Raw genomic sequence first — 19,870 nt, 5'->3', positions numbered from 1 at the left:
ATTTCTCATCTGTAGCTTTAGACCACTGGATTCTAAAATAATAGAAAGTAATATCACACTCATGCTTAAATGGCTAAATAAATGCCTTTCTTTTAGATATAAATGTCATAATTAATTTATTGTCCCACAGTGTTACCAGTCACAACAATACGTAGATTTGCAGCAGCCTAACCTGAGAACTGACCCTACAAACCAAGTACTAGATACACAGTGACACTGGTGATCCCATCACCAAAAATCGATAGCAGAAGCAGAGCAGCCAAACAGTTTTTAAATCTATGCCCAAAATAAACCTTTAAAGAAACCGAGGCAGCTTACAAAGCTACACATTTGACATTGCAATTCACCTTAGAAGTAGAGATTTTGTTGAGACAATAAATACCAATCCCACCTAACAATATATCCTCAGGATCATAGGCATTACTGCACAGGTATCCAGTTTCCAACCTCTACACCCTGCCCAGGCTCCTTGCAATTTAAAGAACAGGCAATGTGATTAACACTGCTAATCTGGCTGCACTGTGAATTTTGGCGGACTCTTCCATATGGGAGCTCTGGGAGTTCTGACTGCAATATAAGAAGTATTGTTAAGCCTTCAAAGTTCTATCATAGCCTTGAAATACTTGTTGTTTTAAATTAAGTACCATCCCTCAGAGATATGTGACTGCACAGCAATCTGTTCTTCAGTTTTTTATTAGATTAATTTGGTTCTAGTTGTCATAGTTGCAGAAAAGGTTAGAAGTTTTTAACATTCTGTAAAGTCTTCTCATCCCTTTCAATATGAACAACATAAACAAAATGCAAATGGTGAAAATGAGGCTCCAATTTCTGTTCCATCTTAGGATTAAGAATGCCACTGCTTGTGATTCTTCTGTTAAGGTTCTTGAGCGTGAACATGGCCTAATTTATAAATCTCAGGAATATGCATAAGATTTTGGTTTCTGCTTCTATACTGTCTAAATTTATGATACTATAGTATTTTTTTTAAATATATGTGTATTTATTTATTTTTAGTCCTAGAGATACACTGTATCATCTTACTTTGGAGGAAGAACACCAACCACATGAGATTTGAAGGGACCTTCCCAGGGTGTTGGGAAGAGCTGATAGGGCAGTTTCACTCACCAGTGTAGCCTCAATGAAAGGAAAAAACATTCAGGGGGAAATAAAAGAGAAAAAATACTCCACAGTAAGTGATATTCCTGTTGGAAACAGAGGAATGGCCTCTTTGTCCCACTCACTGATTTTATGGCTGTGGTGGGGAAAATGGGACAGTGGCAACAACGCCCACAGCTGAGCACCTTGTACCAAACCCAGGCAGGGGCCAAAGGCAAATCACCAACGTGGCTGGTGCCAAGGGACCCAGAACTGGCCCCAAGCCCTCCAGCACTCACAGCAAATCCGGAGCTTCTGGATCCATCTGTGGAGCTTTTGCTATAACACTTCATTTTCCAGCCTGTAGGCAACTGACAGAGCAGATGTCGCTGAAATGACTTAACGTATTAAGCTGCTATTTGTTTAATTCTGATGTGGAAAATGTGTCACACTCTAAATAGTTTAGTATGTTAATGTACCACTGCAGCAACCTACAGCAATCTTTAATCATTTTATTTTAGATTTATTTGCTTATTTTACTTTAAATCATAATTAAAACATATTGTCTTGCTTCCTTTTAAGTGTACTTACTCTTAACTTCACCTCCAGTTTCCTCAAGCTGAATAAACAGAACTATTATCACAAATAAACATTTCATGTCCTAGGATATTTTATCTACAATTTATTTGCATTAAATTATATAAGACAGACACAGATAAAACTTCCAGTATAATAATTCATAAATGAAGGGGCTCTGGGAGTTTAACTTTAAAGCATAATAGCTTAATTTCTGTGTCTGCATAAGAAAGCTGACCAAAGCTATATTTGCAATGGGTCTCTGAGTAAAAGTATTAAAATCTGAAATCTAAATATTCTTATTTGAATCAAAATTTTTCAGAAAATATTCTTCAAAATTTTAATTCTAAGGTAAGAGCAGATTTTAATAACTACAGAATGAAGTTTTATTTCTTATATAAATACATAGTTCCTTATGCTTCAATGGGATTATACATGGTAGCACAGCTAGTCTTGAACCTGAAGATTATTCATCTCAAAAACTTTTAAGGAATCAATTTTAGAATAATTTTTAAAACATTATGATGAGCAGTACAAACGAGGAATTCCAAGCTGTAAAGATGAACGCTGCACCTTTCAAACTGGAGGAGCAATTATGAAGTCTACTGAACTTCTCAGTGCATTCACAAGAGATGTTGCAGAGCCTTATTAGCCTGACAAACTCTAAGCATGTATTAGTAAAAATAATCCTCTTGCATGCAGCTGCAGCCCTTTGATAAGTCAGCACCCCTTGTATTAGCACTTTGGTTTCTTGAGGCTCTGGGCATGGGTAAGACACATTTAGCTTGCCAGTGCCTTACCCTGGTGATTTGGGGTAGGCATTGTGACAGGGCCGGGCATTGTGACTGTGACAAGCTTTTCCTACAGGCACTGCAGGGCTGGCTGCTGCTTCAGCAGCGGGGTCATGTCAACAGCTCTGCAAAGAACCCTCATGAACCTCTTAAACTGTAATGTAGAATCAAAATTTTGGAGTGCACTTTTAAATATACAGCTTCTGAAACATGCTTCTGTGCTTGTAAACCCAGTTAAAGGATAACGTTGCATGACAGTGAGGAATTCCTGCAAAGAAACACTTGTCTGCATTTTTCCGTACAACAAGCTCATCTGACTTGATGGTGGGCAGACAGCCACTCCTCACTGGGACAGCCCAGAGTGTCAAAAGGCTTCTAACAACAAAAAAAAGCTGTTTGGCTGCTCTACTTCTCCTTTTTCTCTCCAAAATTTCTGTGAATTTTTGGTGGTAGGATCATCAAAGACATGTTCAGCAACACTTCATAACCACCCTGTGCTGGTCCCCAGCAGACACCCCCAACGTGGCCTGTCTGCTCCACCTCTCCTTGGAATAGTTCTCATCATGCAGATGCCTTTCCCCCAACAATTAAATTATACCAGCAACATATTGATATATAATTAATTAATATAATATAATTAATATATTATATTATTATATATAAATTATACCACCCCTCTTCTGTGATGATTACATGGTCAAAACCTGCTGGCAAAGAAATGAACACAGGAATCTGATGCTCCCAAACAGAGAGCAACAGGACACAACCAAAGCAGTGCACTTTGGCCAGATTTTTCTAAGATGGACTCGGTTGTCTCTGTCTTTTAAAGAGGAATGTGGCTTGGAGCAGGCAACCTTTATCTACACAATCATACTCAGTAAAGAAGCTTGACTCAGTATCAGCCCTCAGAGCTGAAATAATCTTCACCCCAACAACTCATCCTTCAGGTCACAAAAGCTGACATGTGCCATCAGTGTGACCCGGAACAGATCACAAATATTTTCTAAACTACCTATTGAATCCATGTGATTGTAACTGGTGAAAGCTGCAGAAATTGAAAAATTGGACAGTTGCCTCAAACCCCAGCTTCCCTACCCAGCTGGGAAAGGGAGATGGGTGAGCACAGAGGAAAATGCAGCTTTTTCACTTTGCTGTGGTTATCCATAACAATGGCCTTTGGGGGACTATTAACCTAAGCCTGCCTCCAGGGGAGAAAGCTGCACATTATCTCTTTGCCACGTTATGCCACCTTTAAAGAGCTTTAAAGAACTGGCAAGTGACAGTGACAGCTGCTGGCAGGGGTGTGCTGGGACAGGCTGCACAGATTCCTTGGTGGGGCTGCACGCTCAAGGCTTGGGTGCCAGCACATGCTGCCTTTTCCTACCATTTAAAAATAAAAAATAAAAATAAAATTAAAAAAATAAGTTCCAGAGTTAGGTTCTAAGGATTTTTTTACAGTATTTTACATGTGAAGTTTTTTCTGATGACATCAGCTGCAATCTTGGTTGTTTTTTGAAATGAAATCTCCTCATGGATATGATCCAGAGAGAAACAAAAATCAAGGGCAGGAATATTTATGCTGCCAGGGGCATGGAGTTAGCAGCAGGAAACTGGCTTTGTTGCAGTTGGTTTTCTCAAGCCCAACTCTTCCCTCCCTTCTTGAGCCACTGGACAAACTAAGGACCAGATATTATTTTCAAAAATTAGGGGAAGATGGCAAACAAATTAACCTTTCAATTTCCACTCTTACATCTATAGACAAATGTCAGCCACTCATGCCAATGCCAAAAATAACCCAAAATGTATTAAGTCTTACACATGTAAAGTCGGAGTGACCTAACAGAAGGAACATTTAATTCAGACTTTGGTATTTCAGACTCCTCCTCTCTTGACTAATCCTACCCAACACAAGTCACAAATCTCTTCCAGTTTTGCATGCACAAGCAAATCCACTCCTTCTGTGAGAGCTTTGCAGTCAATTGACAGAAAACACTATTAGAAATCTAAAGATATTAGAAAAATATGAGCACCAACATACCATAATGAAATTCTACCAAAAAGAAACTCTGGCATCAGAGAATATAAATGTCATAGATACTACCAAAAAAGGAAGGGATTCCTGCAAAATATGGCAAAATTTTCCTAAATATAAGATGTTATCTTTTAGTTTGGGATAAAAATAGTACAACTGTTTACCTATGACACCAAGCCAGAGACAACATCTCCTCCCAATAGTTTACAAACTATATAAACTGCAGTCAGAAAAAATGCAGGGAATATTAATATAACAGCAATTATTGTAATAATTACATTATTGGTATTTAAAAGTTTTCCAGTCATTTATTGCATTATTGCTTTCTTTAAGCCATACCATTTCAGGATGCTTACAAAAAAGTATGAAATAAAAGTTGAAATAAACTGATGAAAAGAGATTTTAACACTGGCAGTGAGATTCAAGAGCCGTGTTGGAAGCAGCCTAAAGACAGGAAGGAATGGAACACATAGGGTGATTTGTTTATTTCTTTGTGATTTGTTTCCAATGGATTTGTGGATGTGCAGCTTCTACTGCCCACCCAAAGTGCTCCCTCCCCACTGCTCCAGTGCTGCCAAGATGAAATGCCAGGTAGCCTGTGACCAGTCTGGCTCTTTAGTAAGTGTTAATTCTTCGTGGTACCATAATATCAGTGCAGTGCAAATAATGTCCATGTAATATTTTTTCCCACAGCACAGTTACAATGATTTGCCTAGAAAATTCACAGGGGCTATCTAAATTTCAGTCCTTTGCCTTCCAGCACAAGAGACATGATCTGCCTTCCAGATCCACAGCACAGAGCCACAAGGCAAGCTAAGGGTAGGAATCTTCCTTTAAAATGTCAAGGTTTGTTGTTTACCCACTGCTAAGGTCTCTCTAAGCAACAATGGACGTGCAACTCCTTAAAATACATTCACAGGTTCACCTAAGGAAAAAAGAAAATTACTTGTTTATTACAAAAACATAAACCAGTACAGCATTTTCTAAGCATGCAGTGTAACTGGCACAGAAATGGACTACCAGGAGAAATTATATGTTCAATACCTCTTATGGTCTTGAAAGAACACACTTCTGCTTTTGCAAGCAACTCACTGTTGGGATATATGAGTGAAAACAACCACATACAGAAAAGTAGGAGAGGATTAGATGGTTTAGCAACTGAATTTGACCCATCACTTAGGCAGTGTTTCAAAAATTGTTTATGCAAGTAACTGGAATTAAAGATGGAACGCAGAATGGAAATATTTGTGCTTTTTGATGCCCATGGTGCAAACAGCTATACTGAAAACATCCATCAATGTAATAAATACATAATTAATGACCATACAAAACACATGCATGAAATGTGTTGGAATGGAAACTGGGACTGCCTCCAATATACAGTATTTTATGTATTTCCAAAAATACTATTTACCCTTGTCTCGGGGTCGGCTGCTTGTTCTCTGCCCCCGAGGTGAGTTGGGTGGTCCAGGGAGCGACCCCAGGCTCTGAAGAATGAGACTGGACTCTTTGCTGTTCGGTCTTCAGGTTGTTTATTAAGTCTTATCTACAAAATTTTCTTCCTGGCAGACAGAGGTCTGACCAGCAAGGCAGCCACGACGCTCACTGCCTGCCCCCAAGGCTGCTCCGTCTCTTATACCACAAATTACGTATATCATATTTACCTTTACCTCCCAATACCTATCACCCATGTTGGACAGTGCACCCCTTCCCCAAACCAATCCCTGAGTGCCATCACCACAGCAGAAGATGGAGAACAAGAAGAAGAAGGAAGAAGGATGAGACACGCCCTGTTCCCTCCATCTTGTCCCCATTACCTTTATACAAAAATTTTTAAAACTTATATTTTCACCCTGTGTACACCTTATAAAAACACCCTTTAAACCTGTGACACCTTCCAGCCCTCATACCAAACTGGCAATTCATTTGCAGGATCGAAATCCAGCCACCAAGTGTTCTGGGCATCATGCCAAGATCTCCGAGCCCCCTGACGGGGTTTCGGCTCTCGACGTGGTCTCGGGGGACTCCTCACATCCGGAGTGATGTGCAGAGTTCCCACACCCTTGTATTTAGAAAGGGCCTGAGAAGCTTCATCTTTCTTCTTAGCAGGGCAGGTAAATCGAGCATCCAACCAACATTGTGGCAGTTTCTGACAGCTTCAGCTTAACAGCCAGGCTTCTCCTGCCAACTTAAATTTGCAGCTCGTGCTGCTTGCTGCTTTCTAAAATAGGCACGACTATGGCACGCTTCTAGATCCATGTAGACCGTATGTGCTTCAGAGACAAGACACAGAAAGCTCAGCTGAGCGTTTCCCCAGAGCTGGCAGCACTCCCCTAACATCAATCTCATCAACTTCACAGGACACAGCCTGAGCTGTTCCCACCAAAAGTCAGCTTTGACCTTGGGAAAAAAACTCAGGCATATCACAAGTTAAATTTATAGATCCATGGAAAGAAATGCAAAATGTGCCTATTGCTTCAGCAGTTTTTCTGAAAATGCATCACGCGACTTCAGACCAGAAATTTGATTTAACCCCAAAGTTTAGCAGTAACAGAAGTTAAGGGTTCCCAGCACAACCCAGGCTTTAGCTTTAGTTCAAATCCTATTAATAATATAGACAACCAAATCTGCAGCAGCGTCAGTGAGTAGCTCTATTAAGATATAAATAGAACTTTGTTAAGCTGGCTTTATGCATTTAATGAAATTTAGGCCACACTACCAAAAAGAAGCTAAAATTCATCATCTAAGGTGATGATCCCTTAGTACCATCTTAAAAAACACGTCCAAGATGGACACAGCCACTGTCATGGTTAGCTCCCAGGTCAGGACAATGGGCACAGCTGGAAACAAGCTACTGGGCCACACAAGCACTCAATCCAAGCTGGACAGTCTAATGATCTGAAATAATGACAATAAATGTCAGCAAATTGAAACACAATCTATTATGTTTTATCATTACTAAAGGTCCCATGGCTTGTACAGACGTAAAGAAGATGCTAGAAAAGCTTTGGTTATGCTCTCACTGACAACACATTAAGGCAATCTGTGAGATGCTTGTTACCTTAGTTTGGTACCATGAAAAACCTGTGGCTATTAGAACAAAGATGCTGAAATGATTGCACCTCATTCTGTACAAAGGCACATAAATAAATGCCCTAGTTTCCAAGAGATGAAACACTGCAGTTCACAGTGATGGGTGATGATACTCAAAACTTCTCCAAGTCTCAGCAGCGGAGAAGCCAGATTTTCACACCAAACTCCATGTCCCAGCTGAGGGGCTCCTCAGCTGCACATACATAACCCCAGGACAGTATGGCATCTTTAGGCAATTGTTCAAGAGATCTGTGATACATAAACCCTGTTTCTCCATGGGGTCTGGTTCAGGAAAGCTTACCAATGTTCATACACACAGCTGACACTAATTTTTCTCCAATTTTCCAAGGCAGGAATGAGGCATCAAAACATGTCCAGAAGACTGGCTGGTAAATGGCCACACAAAACATTCCAGATTAATCTGCCCATGGATCTCTGTAGCAACACAACAGATGCTCGCAAGTCACGGTTAAGGACAGTTTCAAATACCTACCAAAAATTTTGGACCAGATAACCAGAGATCCAGCTGACTGCAGGCCAATCTCCAGTTTGGCAAGGGCTGGAGCAACCTGGCCTATTAAATTTTGAAAATCTCAGAGGCTGGAGATTTCACAGCCCCTCTGTTACCCTCCTTGGCTCCCTCCTGGGTTCAAGCACTATCACTGGGATTTCACTTTCCCTTACAACCAGCATGAGCTCCTCCTGCTACTCCTGACTGTTGCTTCTTGCCCTTTTTGAATGCCTTTGTGAGAGGAGCTTGGCTTCATCTCCCCTTCACCCACCCATTGGGGGGGTTGAAAATCACAATTCAATTCCCCTCTGTCTTGTCTCCCTTTTCCAGGTGGATCAAGAGGAGAGCTCTCCAGCCACTCTCCCTGCCTGCCACACTCTCAAAGGAAGCACACAGCAACTTCCCCCATCACGCTCACTGCACCAACCCTGGCAGGTCCACTCTGCTGACCGAGTGGGTGGGAACACCACAGCTCAGCTACACTATTAGTCATGGAAAGGCCAGTGCAAAGCAACTCTCCTCCCTTATCACCAGTACTTACCCATCACCTGCACCCAGGAATGTTCCTGTCACTGCCTGAAGCCAGCAGCAGAGCACAGGGTTGAGTTTGGTCTGAGCAGGGTCAGAGCTGCCCAGCAAACCCAGGCTCAGAGCACAGGCAAAGCCCTGGGCTGGCAAACCTGACTTGCAGCCAGGTTGACAGACAGCAGAACAGAGAGCATATGTGCAAGTGACAGGGTGAGGTGCCAGGGCCAGTGCCAGACACCCACGGCACAGACAGACACAGCCCCAGCTGCTCCCGTGTGTGTCCCAGCTAAGGCACTTGGCTGCAAACCCTTTCCCATTCCCATCTTCCTCTCATTGGGGTAAGAGGGGCAACACAGCCTCTATTTCTATGGTTTCCTTGGTATCAGTACACAATTGTATATGTGACCTTAAAGATTAGATCCTCTGTATCTGTGTTGCATCTAAAACTGTAACCAGGTGATTGCCTTCATGCTGCTGGTATTGCAAAGCCAAAGGAAACACCACAGAAAACCCTACAAGATTCCATAAAGCCAAACTTCCCAGCTGAACTCAGTCAAATATCCCCAGTGGGGTCTTACAAGGTAAAGAACAGAAAAGCCTGTTTAACTTGCAGGTTCCAGCTGAGTTTCCAATACTGAGAACACCAACAGGAAAAGAGAGGGGAAGAACTTGCAAACAGAGCAAGGCAAATGAAGGTAACTGAGACAAAAACAATTCATAACTTCTAGGGCATTCACATTATTTTAAACTGCAAAATTTACAGCAGTTTTTACAGGATTTATAAACTTACCTCAGTCTAGGATTTATAAATGTACCTCAGTAAAATCTCTTGACAGAGGTAAAAATAAATCAAGAAAAAAACAGTGGTCTCTGATCAAGAACTGTCCAAATGAATCCTTGCATGCCCATTCATTCAGCCCTCCTCAGAGCTGCTCAGCAGAGAAGATCCCAGTATATATTTAGACATCAACTAGTAAACTGCCTTATGAATCACTTCTGAAATTCCCTTTATCCTAAGTCACATACTCTATGTCATATAATCTCTAAGTCATATACTTAGGAGGAGAAGGAAGTATATGACCTATTTTTTAAAGTGACAAAAGCTCTTGCCTGACACTTAAGCAGAACAGGTTCTGTGGCTTGTTCTTCATATGATATGCATCAAACTTTAACTCCTACTTCACCATGAATTTTACTAAACAGTATGACAGCAATTCAATCTTACTTAGTCACTGCCTGAAATAGACTTGAAGGAACACAACTACTGCGTGCTTAGTGCTCCCCTTTTGTACACCACACCCTGCTATTTCACTCCATAAACCAGTACAGGTGAGGGATTTTTTTCCCATTGAAGCACAAATGAACTTGGCAAAAGGGAAGAGGAAGAACCACATTTCATCCTCCTCTGAAGTATCACAGTGCCTCATGCTAGAAACGAACTGACAGAAGAGGTACTTGAAAACTTCCCAAGGAACTGGATGCTGGATTTGTGAGCAGCTACTATGCAGTAACAACCAAGATTACACATTTGTTCTTCATATCCACCATGAGGAGCAACTGCAATCTGTTACTGTTTTACAATGACAGCATTAGTTAAACCTAAAAATAACAGTTTCTAAGTAGGAAAAAACCAACCTGCAATTAAGAACATTAAAGTATTTTCAAAGCACCACTAGTGATCTCCTGCAATTCAGGAATTTGTATTTTTCACGGCCACCTGCACTTAGACTTTGTTTTCTTTCATCTACAGATCAAGAATCTTGTCTTATAAGATCAGGACATTCTTCAAAATATAGTTAATGATCAATTTGACTAATGCCAGTAGAAGCATTTGATTTTAAAGAGAAAGGGAAAAAATGGCTCCTAAAGCTACAGAAATATTCACTGAACAAAGTTTTTATTAATCTCACATTTCTTATCTGAAATGGAAAAATGAGTAACCACACTTCACGCAAAACAATACTCCATCTACATTTCAGAGCACTAACATCAACTAATAAGCTGTGAAAAAAAAACATTCCAGCGTTTCAGATGGTAACAGTTATGGACCTTGACACACTGCTAATGGATCTTGACACAGGGAATAATATAAATTCAGAAATGTTTGCCTTAAGGTTATATTTAAGGTTGCAGAGAGCAAGCCAGCAAATTGTCCAATAATCTCCAAGGCCCATGCACCACCCTCCATCTGATGCTGGGCTTGTGCAGAGACCCAGCTCTGCTGCCTGGGCCCCGTTTCACCCTGGCACTTACAGAGCTCTGTTTCTAACAGCCCCATGCAGCACAAGCCCCTTTTAACACAAATATGAACACAAAATTCTTTACTGTGAGTGCTGGGTGCTTGGTTGGAAAACCCAAGGTCCAAAGGTGAGTTAATGGTACCAGCAAACACGTACAGGACTGGAAAATGCAGCAGTGAGCTTACAATTAACAGTAGTCAGGAAAAAGGAGTTTCCACTGCTAAAGCCTTAATTTGTGTAGAGAGGAATTGTTTGTCAAATCCAGCAAAACTAAAATCAGGATTTCTTCACTCCTCCTTGAATGTTGGCCATCCCGTTGCACAGAAGAAGAGAGATAAAAGCAGCCATGTTGGTATTTCTCAATTTTCTCTACACTTCTTAGACCTCTATTGTGGTATTTTTGGGGTCCCCCATGGCAGGAAGGAAATTATGAACCTGACTCCACATTCTTAGAAGGCTAATTCATTCTTTTCTGTACTTATATTATATAAAAGAATGCTATATTAAAATTATAGTAAAAATAGAGAAAGGATACTTACAGAAGGCTCAACAAGATACCAATACTCTTCCAGAGTCCCAACACAGCTGGCTGTGATTGGTCATTAAGTTAAAACAATTCCCATATTGTATAAACAATCTCCAACCACATTCCAAAGCAGCAAAACACAGGAGAAGCAATCAGATAATCATTGTTTTCATTTTTTCCTGAGGCTTCTCAGCTTCCCAGGAGAAGAAATCCTGGCAAAGGGATTTTTCCAGAAAATACAACACTGACACTCTGTGTTTTTTATGTCAAAGATAATTCTTGGTGATTAAGTACATAAGCAATAATGTCCTGAGGAACAAAACTGAAAGCAGACTGCTTGTACCTCGTACTGCAGGGGCAGTCAGATGTGAACAGACACCAGCCCATACCAGCCCAGAAGGATGCTCAGCACTGGGCAGGTGCTGCACTGAAAACAAGCAAGTGAGCAAGCAGGAGACCTCACTCAGAAAGCCAAATGTCTGGATTCTGTTAAGCAGAACTATCCACCTTTCCGGAGATGGGCTGCAGCACCTGGGCAGCATGTGAAGGCCACCAGGAGACAGGATGTCCTGCAGACAGGAGTTACCAGCTGATGTGACATCACCTGAGAATCTCTTCTGACCTACTTCACCCTCTCCTAACTGTGCTGTGTGTTTCCACCATCCAAGAACATGCTGCCATTTAAAAGATACATGCACTGAGCCAAAACCATTTTCTTAAGAGCTGTAAAGAATCCCCAAAACCTTAACAAATCCCTAGATACAGCTTCCTGATTTTTCCAGTCTAAGAAATTAAATAGTGTCTTTGCAATTCAACCTCAGAGGAAGAAAATACCATCAGGAAATAGAGGGTGTTGGGGTTTTTTTCAGGGAAACCTGGCTAAAATGGCAATGAAATGAAGTAGTTCTACTCTTGTTTAATTATGAAACATGTAGGATTGCATCTTACAAGGTGAACACGTTCATTAGCAGCAATCTCCAAAGCAAGCTGACCTCCTAGTGCTCCTGTCTAGTAATTCAATGCTCTTTTACCAGTGCCCAGAATGAAGGGCTGAAAGAAAAATGCTGTATCTAAGTATAAAATATAGCAGAGTCTGAAACAATCATAACTTTTGTCTCTAGGGAGGATTCTTATCAGCATAGTTGCATGTGAACTTTGAAAAGCAATTAATCATCTCCAAGCTGAGCTGGACCCTGTGTGACCAACCTGAGCAACCTCTTTTGTAACCAGAGCCACTACATTCCTGCTCCATTTGGGCTGTGACACTCCATTAGCTGTTCTCTGATCCATGCAATCAAATTGCCCCTTTAATATAATAGTTTAAAGACTAAATAGCTGTGTGAATTTGTGTCATGACATTTAATTTAATCTAATCTAAGCTAATTCACCTAGTATGTAATTAGCTCTGTGATTCCCTTTTTGCACTTAAATAATAGACATCATGTTACCCTATTTCTGGGAATTGAGGAGAACCTCATTTTCACAATCTCAAATATTTAACCTATTCTGTTCTTCTTGTTATGGTTTCAAGATGGCAAAGAACTTAATTATTAGACTGAAAACCACATTATAAACTCTTAAAAATACCTTTAGTATCCTAAAAGCACAACCATTTCATGCAAATCTCCCAGGTATAAAAAGCAGCGAATAGGCTCTTTCTTAGAGATAGTCTCGGCTAAAACCAATGGTAAGAATATAGAAGGCAGCTGAGGAAAATCATGTGTGGAAAAATCTAATGACAACACATGTAATGATGCATCTGAGCTGTGTCTTACTACACCAGATGATCATATGCTTCCTAGATTTAAAATTATAGCCTGAGTCTGCAGCCATTCATCAGGACAATGGCTCAATGTATGTACTACTGAACCACTTTAAATTCCATTACCTTTATCAGTATATTACAAACTACATCACCTTTACCAAATATAAGCATTTCTCTATCTAATGCCAAATGTTACGGTTAAAGTGGCAAAGCAGTGTCACAGCACTGCCTGAAACCCTCTTGACACAGACAGTGAATGATGTGCTGCCTTGGTGCAAGAGAGGACACAGACTGAGCAAAAGTGTCTGGAGTAATAAGGCAGATTCACAGTGGTTTGCTCCACCTCAAGAGTAAAAGAAATATTGGGGATTTCTCCTAGATTACCAAACCATGCAGCAATTCATTGGATTTTGTGTGGGGCTGATTTTAACACACCACTGCACCCTTGTTTTCTTTGCAAACCAGAAATATATTTCTGTTAGAGTAAACAGCAAACTTTGAATTAAAGACTTTCCATAGTAATTTTGGTGGAAATCTTTTGGGAACAGCAATTTTAAACAAACTGTGGCACTGAATTTATTGTACAATACTTGACCCATCGATGTTAATGGAAAATTTCCATTGATTTCACTGAGTAGATATGGGCTCCTCACATTTAATTTATCATGAGAATTGATTGCAGGTTGTTTACATAGCCCACACAGACACAAAAAATCAAAATCTGGAAAGATCAAAGCTAACCCTATACTTAAAACCAAAACTCCTAAAACTGCCAGTTATTCTTTCAAATTAGACCTAAGAACTCTCAGGGTTTTTTTCCACTCTCTTTTTTCCCAGGATGTTATTTTTATCTTGGCACTGTTCTTTTTTGCTATTTAATTTACACCGTGTTTGGAGCAATTACTGAGATAGAACTGTGTCAAGTCTCCCCTGCGCTAACTTTTCTACTGGTTTATAACTTCAGAATCTATCTAACTGACATTTAAAATATTATAGAGAGAAAAATTTGCACTCTAATATTTCCTCTACCAGGCTCAGTTCTTCCAAAACAGAATTTAAACATTTCTCAGTGTTTCATGTTCTTCAGTTCAACATTACAGCCAGGCGACCAAGGAGAGGATTCCATACCGGCATTTCACCAGTGCCAAAGGAGATGTTACCATCCTTGTTAATTATCCCGATGCTCTTTAAAGGCAGGAAACAGACTTGGGATTTCTCTAGTAGTTCAAACGCCCTGCAACACATGCCTTGCTCTCACCTGCCTTGGCCTGGGCACTTCCACAGAGAGGATCAGCATACTGGCAGTACATGTTTCACCCACAGACCATGTGAGGATGCGGACAACCAGCACACATGAAAGCACTTACACCATCAACAAACATGAGGAAATGCCAGATGGTTTCCAGCTGCAATCTGCAGCAGGTGCCTGACCCAGGTCACTCACTGTCCTAACCGGGAGCTCGTTCTGTTTGCAGCAGGCTCCCCTTTGGCTCGCTGCGAGGACGTGGTATGATTAAGCATGTTGACATACAGAGTCACCACATAATTGTAGCTATTCAGCCTCTCCCTGTTGTTGTGGTAGAGCGTATATTTAGCACTACAGTTACCCTCACAAACGAAACACACAACCACCTCCCACAGTCCCCTCTCCTCTGTGCACAACCCTGCATTTGCCTTAAGGACTGTAATATTTTGCAATCAGCTGCGCTCTGAAGTAACCACCCCCCGCCGACACACAACGCAGATGAATGCTGAATCGCTAAAAAATACAGTTCCAAGTCAAATCCTGCATGTATCACAGGATAAATTAGTTTTGTATTGCCGTGGGCAACTGGATCTCTCCGGGCGGCAATCCTAGCTTGGGCTCCGTGGCACATCCCTAATATCCACCTTCTCTACCGCCACAATATCTCGGCCAGCAGAAAAACCCAGCTTTTAACCCAAATATGCCCGTCTGAAAAGCTGTGTGCTCCCACCCGGGATGCCGGGGCACCAGCTGATGCCGCCCGCACCGCACCTCGGCTGCGGGGCCGCGGCGAGACGCCCGAGCCGCTGGGTACCGGCAGGGGATGGAGCCAGGGCGGCCCGGCCGCGGCCGCTCCAGCCCGTCCTGAGGGCTCCGGCCGGGGCTGCGGGGAACGCCCGGGGCTGCGGGGAATGCCCGGGGCTGCGGGGAACGCCCGGGGCGGGGGCGGCTCCGCCGGAGCCCCGCGCTGGGTCCGCAGCCCCTCCCGCCCCACAGCGCCCGAGGCTCCGGCAGCGCCCGAGGCTGCGGCAGCTCCCCCGCCACAGGCGCACACACAGATTCTCGTATTTTCGGGTGGCTTTAGGTGAGCAATTTTTATCCGGCTGCCGCTGCCCGCACCCCGCGCTCCAACGAGACGGACCCGAGCTGGGCAGCGGCAAAGATGCCCCGAAACACCGGAGGGTCCCGGCCGCCCCCCGCGCCCGCCTACCTGTGCCGGTGCTCATGGCGCTCCCGCCGCCGCCGCCGCCGTCACCGCGCCCCGCGGGCGGCTCCGGCTCCGGCTCCGTCCCCGCCCGCCGCGCAGCGGGCCGCGCCGCGCTCCGCCCCCGCCGCCAGGTGCCGGCACCCGCAGTCCCGCCGCGGCTCGGCTCGGTACGGCACGGCTCGGTACGGCTCGGCACGGCGGCACCTTGGGAAGTGTAGGCAGCCCCGCGGACTACATCCCCCTCCGTGCCTTGCTGCGGCCGGGGGCGGCTCCGGCCCCGCCGCTGCTGCGGGCAGAGCTGCTGCAGCACCCCCGCCCCGCAGAAACTTCTCCCGGGTCTCGGCCCAAGCCGCAGCCCGCTCCCACCTGCCGGCAGCCACCGCTCTGCCCGGCCTGCCTCGCCCTGCCGCTGAGATCTTCCTCTGCATTTTCCTGTCCCGCTGGTGCTGGGCTCGCACGATGGCCGAGCAAAGCCATGAGGTGCAGAGGTGCTCCAGGATGTCCCCGGAGCGCCCGGGCAGTGACCATGAAGGATGCTTGCGCTGTTCCTCAGCACAGCCCAGACTCCCAGGCAGCTCTGCACCGCACGGAAGGTGTTGGCAGCAGGTCTGGGCGTTCAGCAGCGTAACGCAGTGCTTTCTGGATCAGGTGAACTTTCACTGATCCTTTGGATCAGTATCAAAGTACAAGCACACTCAATTACTATTAAAGCCATTTATTTATTAAATGCCGATTTATTCAGTATTTCATCCGTCTGAAAATCTATTTTATTTCTGTGAGAATTAATGGGATCTTTTTTAAAAATCAAACATCTGTTTTAACAAATACAATAGCAGCCAGCGTGGTTGCATAAGCATGCTGCACAGCTGCTCTGATGCTGATTTCAGACTGTGCTCAGGGCAGCTTGGGGTTACAGTAACAGCATGAGGAAATAGGGATTTGAAGACTTGCTTTGCATTAATATCAGTCTGCTCTGTTCCACTGACAGTTATAAAAGTTATAACTCAATTAACAGTTGTAAGCATAAAATCTACACAGCTTTCCCAACCTCCACCTGAAACTGAAGAGATGAGCTCTGAAGCAGTGCTTACACATCACAGTTTGACAGAGAATCGTGGTCCTTGGCCCTGTGTAAGAATGGCAGTACCTTATGGCTCTCATGTCATTTGTCTGATGTGCATGGGGAGCCCCTGGACATAATCACTGCCCTCAGGAAGAATGTGGACCTGCAATCTGAACAGCCACAGGATCAGACAATCCAAACAAGTAACATCCCATTCCTGACAGCCACCATCAGTGGGTATCTGCTGAGGGAATTTCCTGAGCCAGATGTATGTTCTTTGTTTAGAAGAACCTTCTGTGGATTTTCTTCTGTTGTCTTGTCCAGTTGTAGCTTCAACCCAGGCACGCTTCAAACAACAACAGCCTCCTGTGCAGGGAATTTCACAGCTGACCTGTCTGCTGTGAAGAACTATCTGTTGTTGTTTTGAACCTGCTGTTTGCTATTTTCACTTGATACCTGCTCATTCTTGTAATAGCAGAGATAGCAAACATTTTCTTTTCACTTTCTCTGTGCCACTTATGAGTTTACACTGCTCCATCAGATTCCACCCTTCACTCCCACTCTAGTTAGTCATTCCTTAAAATGGGTGACTTGCAATTTCAGTACCATGCTGCTGTCACTTTCTGTCATTTGTTCTGGAGTTTTATTGTTTGATTACCAACTTTGGTTTAAATCATGAAGTGTCTTTGCATATAATAATCATCATGAGTTCAAGGCAATCTCTAAGTGATGTTAGTAACCCTGTGGCTATGCATAAGTGTTGCTTTAAAAGCTAAATTAGACAGAACTCTTGTCTTGGATGTGGTGGGTGTACAACCCATATTGAAGGTAACGAAGAGGAAACTGCCTTGAGCTTGAAGGCTGCTAAAAGACAGTTTGACCCTTCTGCTGGGTGGCAAAAGGAGAATGCATGCTAAAGCCTTTCATCATTCATTGCAGTGAGAACCCCAGGGCCACAAGAGGTTTTTGGAAATTTTTCCTACAAGTCATAAAGACAACTTAAAGGTTGAGGTTACTACACAAATGCTCAAAGTGCCCTCACAGTGCCAGATCTTAGGGAACACCGAGAAACAGGCCATGGACTCCAAATTTCCCCTTGTTTAGGGTAATGCCACCTGCCACAAACTTGATTAAAAGCTCCTGTGAACCCTTGGAAAAATCACGGTCTGTGGTCTGCTTCTGATAAGATCCCCTTACTCCGACCAGTGAATAATGGATTAATTAGCACTTAAAAGGTCTCCTGTCTAAAAAAGACAAGCTTATCCAGAAAAAGCCCTGCTTCAATGACTTTTGGGGGTAGTTCAGCATCATGGATGACACAGATGACACAAGCATTACTTGGGAAGAGGTCACAGCTCTATGAGTATGAGTGGTCTATGGCAAAAATAGTTGCTAGAGTTTATTCTGAATTCTGTTGGATTTGATGTTATCCTTGTTCTCCAGAAAAAAATTGTCTCCTTCTCTGAGAAGCTGGCCTGGAAAGGGTTGATAGCAAAAGTGTGGTGAAATTGTTGATTTCACAGTCAAAATGAAACCATCCAGAAAGATTTGCCAAGAAGGCTTTATACTCAACAATTTAAACTGAGCACCAAGTCACAGAATAAATAGCTCAAATCTTTGAGGACAATGATCTGTCCTGAGAATGGGCAGATACACTCCTTGGGGCACTGTAATATTCAACCTCTTGTTACCAATCTCAGGCTAGTGGGCAGTCATCTCTTGATTTTCATTTTTGAAAGCAATCAGCTTGTTCAGCTACAGTGAAGAAGGCTGAAAATTCAGCCTTTGACCTGTCAGCACTTTTCACCACTTCTGTCATTACTGGGAATTCAATTAACACCTGGCAAATCTGATGATCCTGTCTCTTCCTTCACGTCCTCAGTGTCATCAGGGTCATCCTGAATTCTTCTAAGAGCTTTTTTTTTTTTTTTTTTTTTTTTGAGCTTGAAAAATGCTATGCAAGACAAATTTACTTTCTAGCATAGATAAGTTTTCTAAAATTTCTCCACTAGTATTATTTGGACAATGTTATGGAAGAACGTTACATTTTACTGTCCATGTGAGTTTAAGCTCTATGTCTTTCTTAAATACATCTCTGTGTCTTGCTTTATTGTATTAGCTGTATCAGGAAAATAAAATCTTCACTATCTACTGAATTTGTAACAATCCCAGTTATCAGAAATGCATCCTCCTCACATAAGGGAATGTATATTTATGTATCTTCCCTCAAGTAAGGGAATATGTTTTCATGTAAAGAAAAAAAGAATGAACGCTGTAAATGTAAAGGAAAAGAAAAAATTCAATATAGTGTGTCTTCAGTTAAAAAAGGTCCAGCTGAAGCAAGAAAAAGGGATTGTTTATAATATTTCTGAAGTTTCCAATTTCAGGGTGATCATCATCTTCCAGAACAATAAAATTATTACTTTTATTTGACTATATGTCTGAAAGTTTTTTAGGTCATTGCCGTATGAGAGGGCAATGACCTAAAGCATTTGGGTATTTTGAAAGCACCTCAGTGACGGAGGATCCAGCAAGAGAGAGAGAGAAGCTAAAACTTCTGCACTGGGAATGAAGCAGAACCTTTATGTCTTCCAAAAAACCCCAACAAAACAAACCAACCCAAATAAACAAACAAACCACCCAACAACAACAAACAAACAAAGCAAAACAAAAAAACACCTGTGAAAAAAGCCATTATTCCTCCACTTGCCAGAAGTGATTTACATGCTAATCCAGACCATAGAAAACTACAAATCCAAGCAGCTGCTTAACCTGGTTAAATTTTCCCTTGGCTTTATGTTCAAAGCTGATACAATATCACAAGATTTTCAGGTCAAATACCAGCTTGGAGTGAAACTTAAAAGAGCAATTACTTTGTGCCCAGGTATGCTATTAGTTGTTGAAACCGTTCTGAAGCTGTCCTAAATTGATATCTCATGGAAAAAAAACCCAGAAAAATTGCATAAATTAGACTTGCTTTTGTGAATCTTATTGTGCAGCTCTGTATTTCATGCCATTAAGTTCTATTGTATAGTCCTGAAAACTGCATTTAAGCTCCAGTATCTACAGTAATTTTTACTTTTTAATCTGAAATCTACTTTATAGGCTGATTTTCAATTGGAACTGCTGTCTTTTGGCAGCTTATATCTTCTGGAAGACAAAAGAAATCTTGCAACTTACAGTAATGTGTTTTGAAG

Source organism: Camarhynchus parvulus, chromosome 4 (assembly GCF_901933205.1).
Source record: "Camarhynchus parvulus chromosome 4, STF_HiC, whole genome shotgun sequence".
Taxonomy (NCBI): Eukaryota; Metazoa; Chordata; class Aves; order Passeriformes; family Thraupidae; genus Camarhynchus; species Camarhynchus parvulus.
The sequence above is the reverse complement of the archived record's forward strand: the minus strand, read 5'-3'. Positions refer to the sequence as shown.